Source organism: Misgurnus anguillicaudatus, unplaced genomic scaffold (genome assembly GCF_027580225.2).
Source record: "Misgurnus anguillicaudatus unplaced genomic scaffold, ASM2758022v2 HiC_scaffold_32, whole genome shotgun sequence".
Classification (NCBI taxonomy): domain Eukaryota; kingdom Metazoa; phylum Chordata; class Actinopteri; order Cypriniformes; family Cobitidae; genus Misgurnus; species Misgurnus anguillicaudatus.
The window spans coordinates 3,622,580-3,637,350 of record NW_027395282.1 but is presented as its reverse complement, the minus strand read 5'-3'; the positions used below and the strand labels follow the sequence as shown (position 1 = coordinate 3,637,350).

At 41.9% G+C, this 14,771-nt stretch overlaps 1 protein-coding gene across 3 annotated transcripts in view; it reads left to right on the top strand.

Annotated features, from left to right (window-relative positions):
• Positions 1–14,771, top strand: part of LOC141363077 (sialoadhesin-like) — a 171,332-nt gene that overhangs the window by 102,100 nt on the left and 54,461 nt on the right. The window lies entirely within an intron of this gene.

Genomic DNA, 14,771 nt, shown 5'->3' with positions numbered 1-14,771 from the left:
TAAGCAGATGCTTTTATCTAAAGCGACATACACAATCAAAACGTGAGAGGGGAATTTAAACACGATTTCATAACTATTGTTTTGGGAGCCTATTGGGAGGATTTCTATGTGTGTAATTTCACCAAATTTTATTTTTAGTCTGTTAAATTCTTGGATCTTTTCTACGTGTAATAGTCGAGTATTGTCCTGTCGGGGACGGATATGGCATCGCACGTGAGTATGCAGGCATCACCTCTATCGATCCGTCACGGCTTCAGGTGTGTCACACCGGGGAGTCTGTAGAAGATGGTCTGTTGGATGTAGCTGAATGCGTCGGTCACAACAACATTGTTTCTGCGTCTCAAATTAACAAAGCGGTGGTGGTTTTTTTCAAGGATGACCAACTAGTGAATTGTTTGATCGAAAGCACGATTTCGGTAAGTGGAGCTTTTATTCATGTTCAACCGTTAGCAACACCAACAAGTAAAGTAACCATTTCCAATGTTCCGCCATTCATTCCTAACGCTGATATTTAGTGCAAGCTTTTTCTGTAAACTTGCTTATGGAATCAAAATAGTTTCACTTGGCTGCAAAAACGCTGCTTTAAAACATGTGCTGTCATTTAGGCGGAACATATTTATGTTTTTAAATGCACATAATCTTAATGTGTCGTTTCGATGCACGTATGAAGGCAAATGTGACATGCAATGTTTTGAATGCGGGGTTTTGGGCACGTCAGGTTGTCATGTCCTAATAAAACCGAGGCAGGGCCGAGTGATAGTGAAACTGCCATGCAAATAGATCCAAATGAAGATCAGGTTGTTGTGGTTAATGCTGAGAATGTAAAGAATGATGAAGAAGCTCGTAATGAGAAAGTAAGAAATGACGAGAAGGTCTTTACTGAGAGTGTGAGGAAGGACGAGGAGTCATCTGTTGAGAATGAACGAATGGATGATGGTGATGTAGTAGTACAGATGGCTGAAACAAATGTTGATTTGAGGATAGAAGGTCAGATAAGCAGAGATTGTGTAGTGACCAAATCTGGAAGAAAAGATGTTCAAAGAAGTATCTGAGAGGTTAATTCATGTGAGCATAAGGAAAAAATAAAAAATAGGTGAAGGAGAAATAAATGAGGCTGATGATGAGGAGGATGGTGTTCTATCTGATACTTCAGATCTGTCAGATATATCTCATATAGGTTGTGATTAGATTTACTCGTTGGATGAGATTAATTCGTTTTTGGATGAGACTTTTGGAAAGGCTGCTGATGTGAAGAATTTCTTTCCAGATGTAAAGAAATTTGAGTTTTGAGTTTTATATTGGCAAAAGAGGGTAGGAGAAGAAAAACTGAACACGCGAAAGAGGTTTCATTTAATTTAAACAGAGGTGTAAAGAGTAGCTGAAAGCCATACTTGAGTAAAAGTACAAATTCCTTACTGTAAAAATTACTCCACTACAAGTTACAAGTCACCAATTTAAATACGACTTGAGTAAAAGTATTAAAGTAACCCAATTTAAAAGTACTCAAGTATTTTTACTCGTACTGAATGTTGGCTCAAAGATGCACTAGTCCTCAACACAAAGAGACGTTGTAGGTCAGTGAAAAACAAGAACGTTTATTTATGAGGTTTTACTTCCTAATATAGAAAAGAAATCAAACACATCAAAATTTTGACCTGGCAGAACACTCTAAGAAAGGATGTGTTAATTTTAACACATTGTTTTGTGTTAAACTATTTAACACATTATGTGTTATTTTAACACATTGTGTGTCATTTCGTGTAGAATGTGAGCTTAAATAAATGAAATGGACAACACAAGATGTGTTAAAACAACACAAAGTGTGTTATTCCAAAAATAACACAGAGATGTGTTAAGTTAAGGACAACACACTAGATGTGTTGTCCTTAACTAGACACAAGATGTGTTAATTTAACACATTCATTTTAAGAGTGAACAAACACAGATTAAACATTGTCATAGTCTTTTGACTAAAATTTAATTAAGTTTTAGTCATATTTTTGTCATCTGAATTGATTTAGTTTTAGTCTAATTTCATTCAACTAAATGCCATGAGATTTTAGTCTAGAAATCTACATTAATTTTAATTTAAACCCATTTAACTTTAGTCTAGTGTCATTGTGTACTTGAATGTGCCATGCTGAAAAATATATAGCCTAACTTTGTGATATAAATATATGGTAACACTTTACAATAAGGTTCATTAGTTAACATTAGTTAGCTACATTAGTTAACATGAACTAATAATGAACTGCACTTATACAGCATTTATTCATCTTTGTTAATGTTAATTTGAACAATTACTAATACTTTATTAAAATCTTGTTAACATTAGTTAATGCACTCTGAACTAACATGAACAAACAATTAAAGCTTAAATTTTTATTAACTAACATTAACAAAGATGAAAAAATAATGTAACAAATGTATTGCTCATGGTTTGTTCAAGTTGGTTAATACATTAACTACTGTTAACTAATGAACCTTATTGTAAAGTGTTACCAAATATTCTTATATAGGCCTATCCTAAAAAATATATAATTTTAATATTTAAAAAATTCCAGTAAACTAAAATTACACTAACAAAAATATGATAATGCATATTAAAAACGTGAAGTTGTTCATTTGAAAGATTAATTGTAAACACATGTAGTACGTAACACCACTATCTCACATTAGGTGCACTACATTTCTTCCGTCATGCATCCCTCTTTACAGTAAATACATTACAGCATAATAGTTACTTGATTAAATGTGAGGACAGTGAAATTGTACACTTATTATCAATCTTATAATGTACTTAAGTTACTCGGGCAATCAGTACAGGACCTCGCTGGCTTATATAGTAAGTCATATCAAGTTATGTAACTTACCAGCTCAGGTTAGCTGATAAAATAGCATCAGAGTATATAAACATTTGTGCTTGCCTTTGATTTGCGGGATGACCCGATCCTGCGATCGCGCTTCACTTTTGTTTTGATTGTAGCATCACATGTTTAACAAAGGGTCCCTTGACTGAAGCAAATGTGATATGCATCCATATGTTTGCTCTTTATCTCTTCTCTCAGACCAGACGCGAACTGTTCTCTACAGTTTATGACATACGCAGCACGCAGATGTCCCGCTACGGTGGCTCAACGCAAGCCATTCAGCGTTTGACATCAAAGTACCGCGAGACAGACTTCTCCATATGCATTTGATTCGCTCTCGCAGTACTTTGATTTCATACGATTGCTCTGCGCAGCGCCAAATGAATTCCCTCAGTTGTGTGTGTGCGTGTAACCTCGTGACCACAGATTCTATCCATTCTATCCATCATCACTCTCTGACACTTTCGTTTCGTTTTTATTTGACGAATAAACAATGTAGCGAGTAACGTTAAGTGTCATTTCAAATGTAGTGGAGTAAAGAGTACAAATACCCAATCAAAAATGTAATTGAGTAGAGAGTAAAAGTTGCCTATATTTTTGATACTCAGTACAAGTACAAAGTAGCCCAAAAAATACTTAAGTACAGTAACGAAGTACATTTACTCAAGTACTTTACACCTCTGAATTTAAAGAAGTTTCTCACTAAACTTAGAAAGGGGAAAACGTCCAGGTAAAAGTAAATCAAATTGATTTTGCCAAATGAGATACACATTAAGGGTGTCTTTGCGTAGTTTTTCTGTTTTTCTGTCTCTTTCACTCCTTTCTTTATATATTTTTGTGGATGTCACGGTGTGTTTAACACCGAAAAAGGAAAACTAAAGAAGAACCCAAACGCAGACCAGATAATTTATTTAAAACAGAACAGAAACACCCGCGTGGGGGTAAAACGGAGGATAAACTAAACACTGTGATGAACACAAACTTAAACAGGAACAACGGGAACAGATCAGTACATACAGGAAACATGCACACTGACTTCGACAACGCACGCGCACACGACAGAGAATGAGAGGGCATTATAAAGACACCACATCAATGGGGAACAGGTGAACATAATTAATTATGTAAGACACGAGTACATAAGGGAGCAGGGTAAAAGTGACGAGACACTGGGAACACGTGACACAGATACATAATGTGAAAAACACGTGTTCCCACACAGACCACAATGCTGCCATGACCTTGCCCTCAGAACATAGACCTGAACCTATAGGTCTGGCAAGATCACGACAGCGACAAGACACTGGGAACATGTGGAAGCCACACACATAATATGACTCCACATGTCCCCCACACAGAACATAATACTGCCATGGTCCTGTCAGATGCACTCAGACCTTACTCTAGCACAGATGTCTGACAAGACCATGACAGTGGATATGTTGAGAATAGGATATTTAAACATTATTGGGGGGAGAGATAGAAATAAGAGAGCAGTGATATCAGAATATGTTCATCTGAAAGATATCAATGTTATGTTTTTACAGGAAACGCATTCAGACAATCAAAATGAAATTGAACTGTTTAGATGATGGGAAGGTGAATGTATCCCGAGTCATGGAACTAGAAATAATGAGTAGAACTATTTGAAAAGTTAAGCAGTGCAATAAGAAAATATGATAATGGGAAAATGTGTATAATAAGGTAGGTGTTATGATTTCGGTCTTATTGGTTGCTTTGTCTTTGTTTCACTATGTGTTGTGTTTTTGTTTTGACAGCTCCACACGTGCGCGTCTTCCACCTGGTGATCTCATTACCTCTGACTTCTCTCACCTGCGACCCGCACCTGATTCTCATTATTGTCCAATCCGGTTTGATTTAAATTCCCCTCGTTTCCTTTGTTCTTTGCAAGTTCGTCTTTGTATGTACCTGCCCGCTAGCTAGTCTAGTTCCAGTCTTGTTGTGTCTAGTGTTAGTTTCTCGTTTATTGGATTATTCACCGAGCTCTCTGCTGCCTTTGCCTCTTCAGATCTCCCCATCCTGCCGTCTACCTCTTCCGTTTGGTGTGTCATCGTCATCACTCTGTGAACTCAGTCTGTGGATTCTTCGAGCGCTGGTTTCCATCTTGCGCTGTCCAGTCGCAGTGCGCTCTCGGGCGCGTAATTCTGCGCGTTACTCGGACTGCTACAGTGCGCTGTCCAGCACAGACTCAGCTGAAGTATCTGACCGCCTCTCTCTCTCTCATTGTCCCGCCAGGAATCTCTCCCTGAGCCCTGTGAGGATTATATCAAGTGTTTACTGAAAGTGGATGTCCTGCTGTGTTTCCCACTTAGAGTTTTTTGCCGTTACACACACACACACACATACTATACATGAAGACATTGACTGTTTTTTTCATTTTACATACCCACTGATACTGTTTCATTAAAAAACCCTCTGCATTGGGATCCTTGAGTTGTGTCGTTCATAACAGGACGAACTTGCCAAATTATGGATCCCGCGGAGGTTGATGCCCTCCGATCTGCTCTCGCCCAGCAGGGCTCATGGTTAGGCCAACACTCGGCCCGTCTCACCACCACGACACAGGAGGTCGAGGATTTATCCACACGCATGTCCGACCTTTCCTCTCGCCTTGACCAAGTGCGGCAGAACACCTCGCAAACTAGTCAGCAGCATGAGACGGAGCCCCATGCCTCAGCCCCACCACCATATGATGGCGATCCTGCCTCCTGTCGAGCGTTTTTATCACAATGTTCCTTAATCTTTGCCCTCCAGCCACGTCGTTATGCTTCTGAGCGCACCCGGGTTGCATATGTCATTACCCTGCTGACTGGCAAGGCTCGTGAGTGGGCTACAGCTGTGTGGGATGCCGGCGATCCTTGCTGCCGATCCTTTGATGAATTTCGCGAGGAGATGGAGAAACTTTTTGATCGCTCCGTTCGCGGGGACGCCGCTGCGGCTCGGTTGGCACATTTGGTCCAAGGAAAACACTCTGTCATCGAGTACGCCATCAAGTTCAAGACCTTAGCGGCTGCCTGCCACTGGAACGAAGCGGCTCTTCGAGCGCAGTTTGTCGAGGGGTTGACAGACGGTCTTCAGGATGAGATCGCTGTTCACGATCTTCCCCCCACTCTGGATGCCATCATTGATCTTGCTCTTCGGATCGAAGCTCGGAGGATGCTTCGCAGTCAGCGCCGTTCTCTGCGTCAACGTGTGTTTGTGGATGAGACTTCCATTTCTTCCTTGGCCCCTGTGTCACCCCCAGCCGAGTCGGAACCTATGCAACTGGGGCGCATGCGCCTGTCACAGAGAGAGAGAGAGAGGCGGTTACAGAATGCCCTCTGTCTCTATTGTGGAAAGCCCGGACATTTCGCCAAGACTTGCCCGTTAAAAGCCGCCGCCCATCAGTGAATACGGGAGTCCTGGTGGGCGCCACTTCTTCTAAACTCTCCCCAGTTTCCAGTACCCAACTCCCCGTCATGTTGTCCTTCGCCGGGCGGGACTATCCATCCACTGCCCTTCTCGACTCTGGCGCAGAGGGCAACTTCATTGATGAAGCGCTGGTTCGCGCCTGGGGTATCCCGGTTGTCCCTCTCCAATCCCCTTTGGATGTCTGGTCCCTTAAGGGGCAGCAGATGGCGCGAATTACACACTGCACTTCTCCTGTGAGTCTCTCTGTGTCTGGTAATCATCGTGAGGAGATTGTGTTGCATATCCTTCATGCATCTCTATCTCCTATTATTTTAGGGCATGGATGGTTAGCGCAACACAATCCTCACGTTGATTGGCAGCATAGTATTATCTTGTCTTGGTCTCAGTCTTGTCATGTGTCATGTCTTGGTTCTGCTGTTTCTGGTTCTGTTCTTTCTCTTCCTCAGGTTCCGGCAGTCGATTTGACCGGGGTCCCGGCGGAGTATGCGGATATCGCTCAGGTGTTTAGTAAAGCCCGGGCCACCTCCCTTCCTCCTCACCGGCCATATGATTGCGCTATTGATCTCCTCCCCGGCACTTCTCCGCCTAAGGGTAGACTTTACTCTTTGTCGAGTCCTGAGAGAGAGGCTATGGACCAGTATATTAATGATGCCCTGCGTGCCGGTCTCATCCGTCCCTCCACCTCGCCCGCAGGGGCGGGGTTTTTCTTTGTTGAAAAGAAAGACGGCTCCCTGCGTCCTTGTATTGATTATAGGGGATTGAATGACATTACTGTTAAGAATAGGTACCCCCTTCCTTTAATGTCTACTGCGTTTGAGCTTTTGCAGGGAGCGCAGGTCTTTACTAAGCTAGATTTACGCAATGCCTATCATCTGGTGCGTATAAGAGAGGGAGATGAGTGGAAGACAGCATTTAATACCCCTACTGGACACTTTGAGTACTGCGTTTTGCCTTTCGGGCTTTGTAACGCTCCCTCAGTCTTCCAAACTCTGGTCAATGATGTGCTGAGAGACATGATTAACAAGTTTGTCTTTGTGTACATAGATGATATTCTCATCTTTTCCCCCTCTATGCAGGAACACACTCAGCATGTCCGCCGAGTCTTACGCCGGTTGTTAGAGAATAAGTTGTATGTTAAGGCGGAGAAGTGCGAATTCCATCGTAAGTCAGTTTCGTTCTTGGGTTTTGTTGTCGCCCCAGGTGAGATCCGTCCTGATCCAGCCAAGATCAAAGCGGTAGCCGAATGGCCAGTCCCCGAGTCCCGTAAGGATTTATTAAGGTTTCTGGGTTTCGCCAATTTTTACCGTCGATTTATCAGAAATTATGGTCAGGTTGCTCAGCCTCTTACTGCTCTCACATCCACTAAGGAGAGGTTTGTCTGGAATTCTAGTGCTCAGGAGGCCTTTGATAATTTAAAGTCCCGGTTTATCTCTGCTCCTGTTCTCTCTATTCCAGATCCGGCTGCTCAATTTATTGTGGAGGTGGATGCTTCGGATGTCGGGGTAGGCGCCGTTTTGTCTCAGCGGTCTGTTAAGGATGGCAAGGTGCATCCCTGTGCCTTTTTCTCCCATCGGTTAAACCCAGCAGAGCGAAATTATGACATAGGTAATCGGGAGCTGCTGGCGGTCAGACTAGCTTTGGGTGAGTGGCGTCACTGGTTGGAGGGGACCTCGGAGCCCTTCCTGGTCTGGACGGATCATAAAAATCTCGAATACATCCGTTCAGCCAGGAGGTTATCTTCTCGTCAGGCTCGTTGGGCACTCTTCTTTGACAGATTTAACTTCACCCTCTCGTACCGGCCCGGTTCTAAGAATACCAAGCCCGACGCTCTCTCTCGTTTGTTCGAAAGTCCCGGTTCTGATGGGGACGAAACCATCCTCCCTGAGGGGCGGGTGGTGGGTGCCCTGCGCTGGGGAATAGAACAACGGGTGAGACGGGCCGGCCGGGAGGGGGAAGTGCCAGAGGGGTGCCCAGCGGGTCGATTGTGGGTGCCGAATGCGCTTCGCTCCGAGGTCATCAGGTGGGGTCACGAGTCCAAGTTTGTTTGCCATCCGGGGGTTCGGAGAACGCTGGCTACCGTACGTCAGCGTTTCTGGTGGCCCTCTATGGGTCCCGATGTCAGACAGTTTGTGTTAGCCTGTCAGGTTTGTGCCCGCAATAAGGCCTCTCATCAAGCCCCTATTGGTCTGCTTAAACCGTTACCCATCCCCTCTCGTCCTTGGTCACATATCGCCATTGATTTTGTAACCAATTTGCCTAGTTCTAAGGGAAACACTGTTGTTTTGACCATTGTGGACCACTTCTCTAAGGCGGTTCATTTTGTCCCTTTGCCCAAATTACCCACTGCCAAGGAAACTGCCCAGGTAATGATCGAACACGTCTTTCGCTTACATGGTCTGCCCACAGACGTTGTTTCAGATAGGGGTCCTCAGTTTATTTCTCGTTTCTGGCAGGAATTTTGTAGACAAATAGGCTCCACAGCTAGCTTGTCTTCAGGGTATCATCCTCAGACCAACGGCCAATGTGAACGGGCTAACCAAGATTTAGGTAGAGCTCTCCGCTGTCTGACATCGCAATATCCGAGCTCCTGGTGCCAACAGTTACCCTGGGTTGAATACGCCCATAATTCTCTCCCTGTTTCTTCCCTTAACATGTCCCCTTTTGAGGCGTCCATGGGGTTTCAGCCCCCTTTATTCCCGTCACAAGAACCTGATGCGGTGGTTCCGTCTGCACTAGCTTTTGTCCGTCGTTGCAAACGCACCTGGAGAAAGGCTAGATTTACATTACGTCAGGTTTCCAGACGAACCAAAGCCGCGGCCGATCGTCACCGTAGAACCGCGCCCCGCTTTATCTGTGGGCAGAAAGTATGGCTTTCGTCCAAGGATTTACCTCTCCGTGAGCCTTCTCGCAAGCTGGCTCCACGATTCCTTGGGCCATACAGCATTGTTAAGGTTATTAATCCCGTGACGGTCAGGCTCAGATTGCCCCCAGCACTCGGTCGGGTTCACCCAGTTTTTCATGTGTCTAAACTGAAGCCTGTGTATTTTTCCCACCTTAATCCTGTTCCCTCTGCCCCCACCCCTCCCACCCCTCAGCTTATAGATGGTGCCCCTGTGTATTCAGTTAAATCTTTACTGGATGTGCGTCGCCGGGGTAGGGGATTTCAATATCTCGTTGACTGGGAAGGATATGGTCCGGAGGAGAGGTGTTGGGTACCGGCCCGGGACATTCTGGACCCTGGGCTGATAGAGGATCTCCGCCGGCGACGGGGTGAGCCTCCTCATGGACCGCCCGGTGGCGGTCGTGGGGGGGGAGTCCTGTTATGATTTCGGTCTTATTGGCTGCTTTGTCTTTGTTTCACTATGTGTTGTGTTTTTGTTTTGACAGCTCCACACGTGCGCGTCTTCCACCTGGTGATCTCATTACCTCTGACTTCTCTCACCTGCGACCCGCACCTGATTCTCATTATTGTCCAATCCGGTTTGATTTAAATTCCCCTCGTTTCCTTTGTTCTTTGCAAGTTCGTCTTTGTATGTACCTGCCCGCTAGCTAGTCTAGTTCCAGTCTTGTTGTGTCTAGTGTTAGTTTCTCGTTTATTGGATTATTCACCGAGCTCTCTGCTGCCTTTGCCTCTTCAGATCTCCCCATCCTGCCGTCTACCTCTTCCGTTTGGTGTGTCATCGTCATCACTCTGTGAACTCAGTCTGTGGATTCTTCGAGCGCTGGTTTCCATCTTGCGCTGTCCAGTCGCAGTGCGCTCTCGGGCGCGTAATTCTGCGCGTTACTCGGACTGCTACAGTGCGCTGTCCAGCACAGACTCAGCTGAAGTATCTGACCCCCTCTCTCTCTCTCATTGTCCCGCCAGGAATCTCTCCCTGAGCCCTGTGAGGATTATATCAAGTGTTTACTGAAAGTGGATGTCCTGCTGTGTTTCCCACTTAGAGTGTTTTGCCGTTACACACACACACACACATACTATACATGAAGACATTGACTGTTTTTTTCATTATACATACCCACTGATACTGTTTCATTAAAAAACCTTCTGCATTGGGATCCTTGAGTTGTGTCGTTCATAACAGTAGGAGATTGGAATTGTACTACTGATTTTGTTTTGGATAGAAATGGGCAAGAACCTCACTTACAGTCTAGTAATATGCTCAAGAATTAGAACTGATTGATGTGTGGAGAAATAAGAATCAGTTAACAAAACAATATGCATGGGTTCAAATTTTGGATTCTATTGTGAAGGGAGCACGACTGAATAGAATATATGTAAATAAATCAGTGAATAATAGAGTTATGAATAATGGTATATTTCCTTGTGGGTTTTCAGATCATCACATATCATAGTAACTATTGATTTTAATACTAAAAATATGTCACATTTAAAATCTTATTGGCATCTTAATGTCAAACTGGTACAGGATAAGTTATTTTGTGAAAAAAAAATGTATCCCCAGGAATAGATGGTCTGCTTGCTGAATTTTATAAATAATTTTGGGACATTTTAGGAGTTGACTTTTACAATGCAATTTGTGAATGTTTTGAAAAGGGTATTTTACCCAGCAGTTGTCAAAGGGCAGTACTATCACTTTTGCCTAAGTCTGGTGATTTAGGGTTGTTGAGAAATTGGTGCCCTGTCTCTTTAATGTTCCAAGATTACAAAATATTGTCTGAATGTTTAGCCAATAGATTAAAAACATTTTTAAACATTATTGTAAGGAATAAACAAACATACTGTGTTCCAGGACATACAAAAATGGATCATGATCATGTGGGGCATGAATACCTTTTAAATGTTTTGAAAGCATTTGGGTTTGGGGAAACTTTACTCTCTTCAAATTATTGTGTAGAGGGGTTTCAGTAATGCTCAAGGTTGGAGGGGGACTGAGTTGCAAGTATGAGCATGGAGGTGGATAGAAGTGTTTGGACGAGACTTTAAAGGATCCTGGAGGTCTTTTACAAACCTCCTACTGAGAAACGTACAGCAGACCTACAGTCTGCTTATTATTCATGGTGCTATAGCTACAAACAGACACGTGGCACACCTGAATCCAGCAGTGGGAAGGGAATGTCCTTTTTGTGCAATTGAAGAGACAATTGATCACTTATTTATTAATTGTGTGAGGTTAGATAGTCCTTTTATTATTTTTAAAAGCTTATTTGAAGGTTTTGGTGAAGATTTGTCTTATGAGTATTTTATAAGAGGTCCAAAATATACATCTCATGAGAGAAGAAGAATATTCAATTTTTTGTTGGGTATGTCCAAAATGGCAATTTGGAAGACTCGAAAAAAATAATTATTGGGTATAAGTAAAGTAAATGCAGAAAATGATTTTAAAGGCATGGTGACTGCTAGAATTAAAGGCACACCATGGAACTTTTTGGCCACTAGGGGGTGCTAGACATGTATTTTTCACTTCTAGCGCCCCTAGAACCCACAAGCGCCAAGGAAAGGAACTGGCCAAAGGAACTGGCCAACCTTAAAACTAAACTAAAAACTAAACATTTAAAACGCTAAACGATCAACATTTTGAGACAACAGGGAGAAACGCAGTCATGTTACAACTTTCTGATGAGGAACTCGTCGTGGCAGAAGCCATTCCTCAATCTAAAGGTTACAGCCTCCGGATGTCGTATTTCTAAGCTGTATACGTCATCAAGACTGTCTTATTTCACAATATTAACAATTACAAAGTTGACTATTATACTTAGTTAATCGTAAATTGTTGCAGTATGCTTATGACTTGCGAATGTAATGCTCAGTTTACCTTAATAAAGCAGGCTTGATGACGTATGCCGCCTGCATATTTGACCTCCGGAGGCTGCAGCCTTCCAATTGAGAGACGACCAGAAGTATATCCTTGCCTTTTTCCAAACAAATATTCTTGCATCGTCTCTCTCTCCCTCGCCACCAGGATTTTCCGCAATGGCGCTCGTTTTTGTGTGAAAATTGTCGCTCCAAATCCAAGTAAACCGATGTGGTCCAAGCAGACCTAAAGTCTGCCGCTTTGTAATACGTCACGCGAGTGACAGCGGAACGCAGCAAATGAGGAAGAGAGAAGAGAGAAACGCTCGGATCTGATTGGTGAATGAATAGGGTTTGGTTTTACACTGTGTGAGTTTGAGCAAGTTTGACTGCTGTAGCATCCTGGATTGTAATGTAAATATCATAGACACAGTAAAAGAAAGGTAAATACGTGAACACCGCATCTGAATACAGGGAACTATATGCAAGATAATCACCGTCATTTATAAAGAACATCGTATTTATGTATGAATCAAGAGTTTATATTAAAAAATTGCCTTAAAGGGGAATCGAACCCAGGTCGCCCGTGTCATAGGTCCGTGACACTAAAGACGGTGCCACAGAGTCATATAATAGAAGTTGCTCTCTACACTCCTTAAGTAGCCTCCAGCAAAATTCACGTTAAAAACAAATTGTGTGAAGTGACGTATGCCGTAAAGCAGTCGAATTTTGTAGTTTTTTTGTGCTCTGGTTACTACCAGAAACCCTAAGTTTTAAAATACGAGTAAAAGTGATACAGACCCCGTCAGGCTATGGTAGACATGTCATTCAACCTATTTAAAGTCGATGTACTATCACAAGGGTCTTGAAAATTTATTATGAAGGTTGAAAAATTACATGGTGTTACTTTAAAATTGAATATACATATTTTAAATTGATTAATGATATTCAAAGGTTTGCCAAAATGTGGTCAGTGAAAGGAGTTTTTGTGAGGTTTTGTATGACATGTTGTATTTCAATTTTTAAGGAGTTTTGAAGTATATTTGTTGTATTTGTATATATTTTTTATTGTATATTTATCATAGGTGATTTTTTTGTATTGTGTTAAGCGTACGGAGTGCTTAAACTAACGTGCCGTAACTTAAGAAAATAACCATCATTTTTACCCGTCTGTTAAGAAATTACACTGTAAACATCAGTTACAGCTTTAACTTGTTTTTAACTTGGCAAATAACTGTGGTATAAGCGCTTTGCATTGGGTGGTTTTTCGTCTCTATGCCGTGCATTAAAAGTCTTTAATGCATGGCTAGCCGTGGATTATTCCTTACTTTAAAAAAAACTATAATAATCTTACCTGCTGCCTGCTTCCTGGTGTGACAATCACGAAACACAAAGTAGATGATGAAAATTGGGATTCTGTGTGTATTCGACACGCTGCCATTGTTGTTTACAATGCATGGAATAGTGTGCTGTGATTTGTTGAACGGATTTATTGCGTTCTGCAGAGAAGGAGGATTGAAGTTTGTTGAGGTTTGAAAAAAAGGGAGAAAAGATGACAGAATAACAAGGTGGATATCGGATTTTGTGTAAATGAAGAATTTACTTTTTAATACTGACCTGATACAATACTGATATGGCGGTAACTGTTTTTTTTAATGCCGTTTATTGCATTTTAGAACCAAATTCTTGAAATATTAATAATGTAACCATTTCTTCTTCAGGGTCCCTAACATTGGATAGGTTTACTGTAACCTGTGAGGACCTAAATATTTGTGCTGTGATGGGGACAGGGGTCATAGTAAAGTGCTCTTACTCAAACACCAACATCAAAACTGGGTTCTGGTTCAGTCAAAAACAGAGAACAAACTGGAGAAACAAAGATGAACCTGAAGATTTGACTTTAGATTCAGATTACTCAGGACGAGTGAATCAGTGGATCAGAGAAGATAACTCACTACTCATAATATTTGATCTGATAGAGAGAGACAGTGGAGAATATCAGCTCATGATCATTATGAAGGATGGAGTTAAACATCTCAGCTCAGTCACAGTCAATCTAACAGTCACAGGTACATTTACCTTTTCATCAGTCCAGTTAAACTCTTTTCATTTCTCATCTAATGTAAGGTTTTGATTATTTAGGTTTACAGGTGAAGATGAATCCTGAATCTACAGGACAGCGAGTAAAACTGAGCTGTGATAACTCCTGCCTTCTGACATATAAATATAATTACAGCTGGTACAAGAATGGACGATTTTTAAGATATGAGCAAAGCATATTTGTGTCATCCAGAGGAAACACTGACAGTTATTCCTGCTCTGAGTTTTATTCACTGCCCTCTTCATCTGTGTGTGAGTCTGACATTTACACAATATGAGGAGCTCAGATGCAAAAGCTGCTAAACACCACCTCTGTCGAAACATGATAATGATATTAACTGAATGCTCTCAGCATGCACTGAAAAAAATGATTCATTGAATTTAATCAATTTCTTTAAGGTAAGTGGTTGCAATCAATTTATTTAAGCTACATTTAAACAAAAGTTTTATATTTTATTTTACTTTACGAATATTTTTTGTTTAAATGTAGCTTAAATAAATTGATTGCAACCACTTACCGTAAAAAAATTGATTAAATTCAATGAATCATTTTTTCAGTCTGTATGTGCATGCAAGATGATTTGGGTGAAGAGAGGCGAGTGCGCATTAAGGTGCAA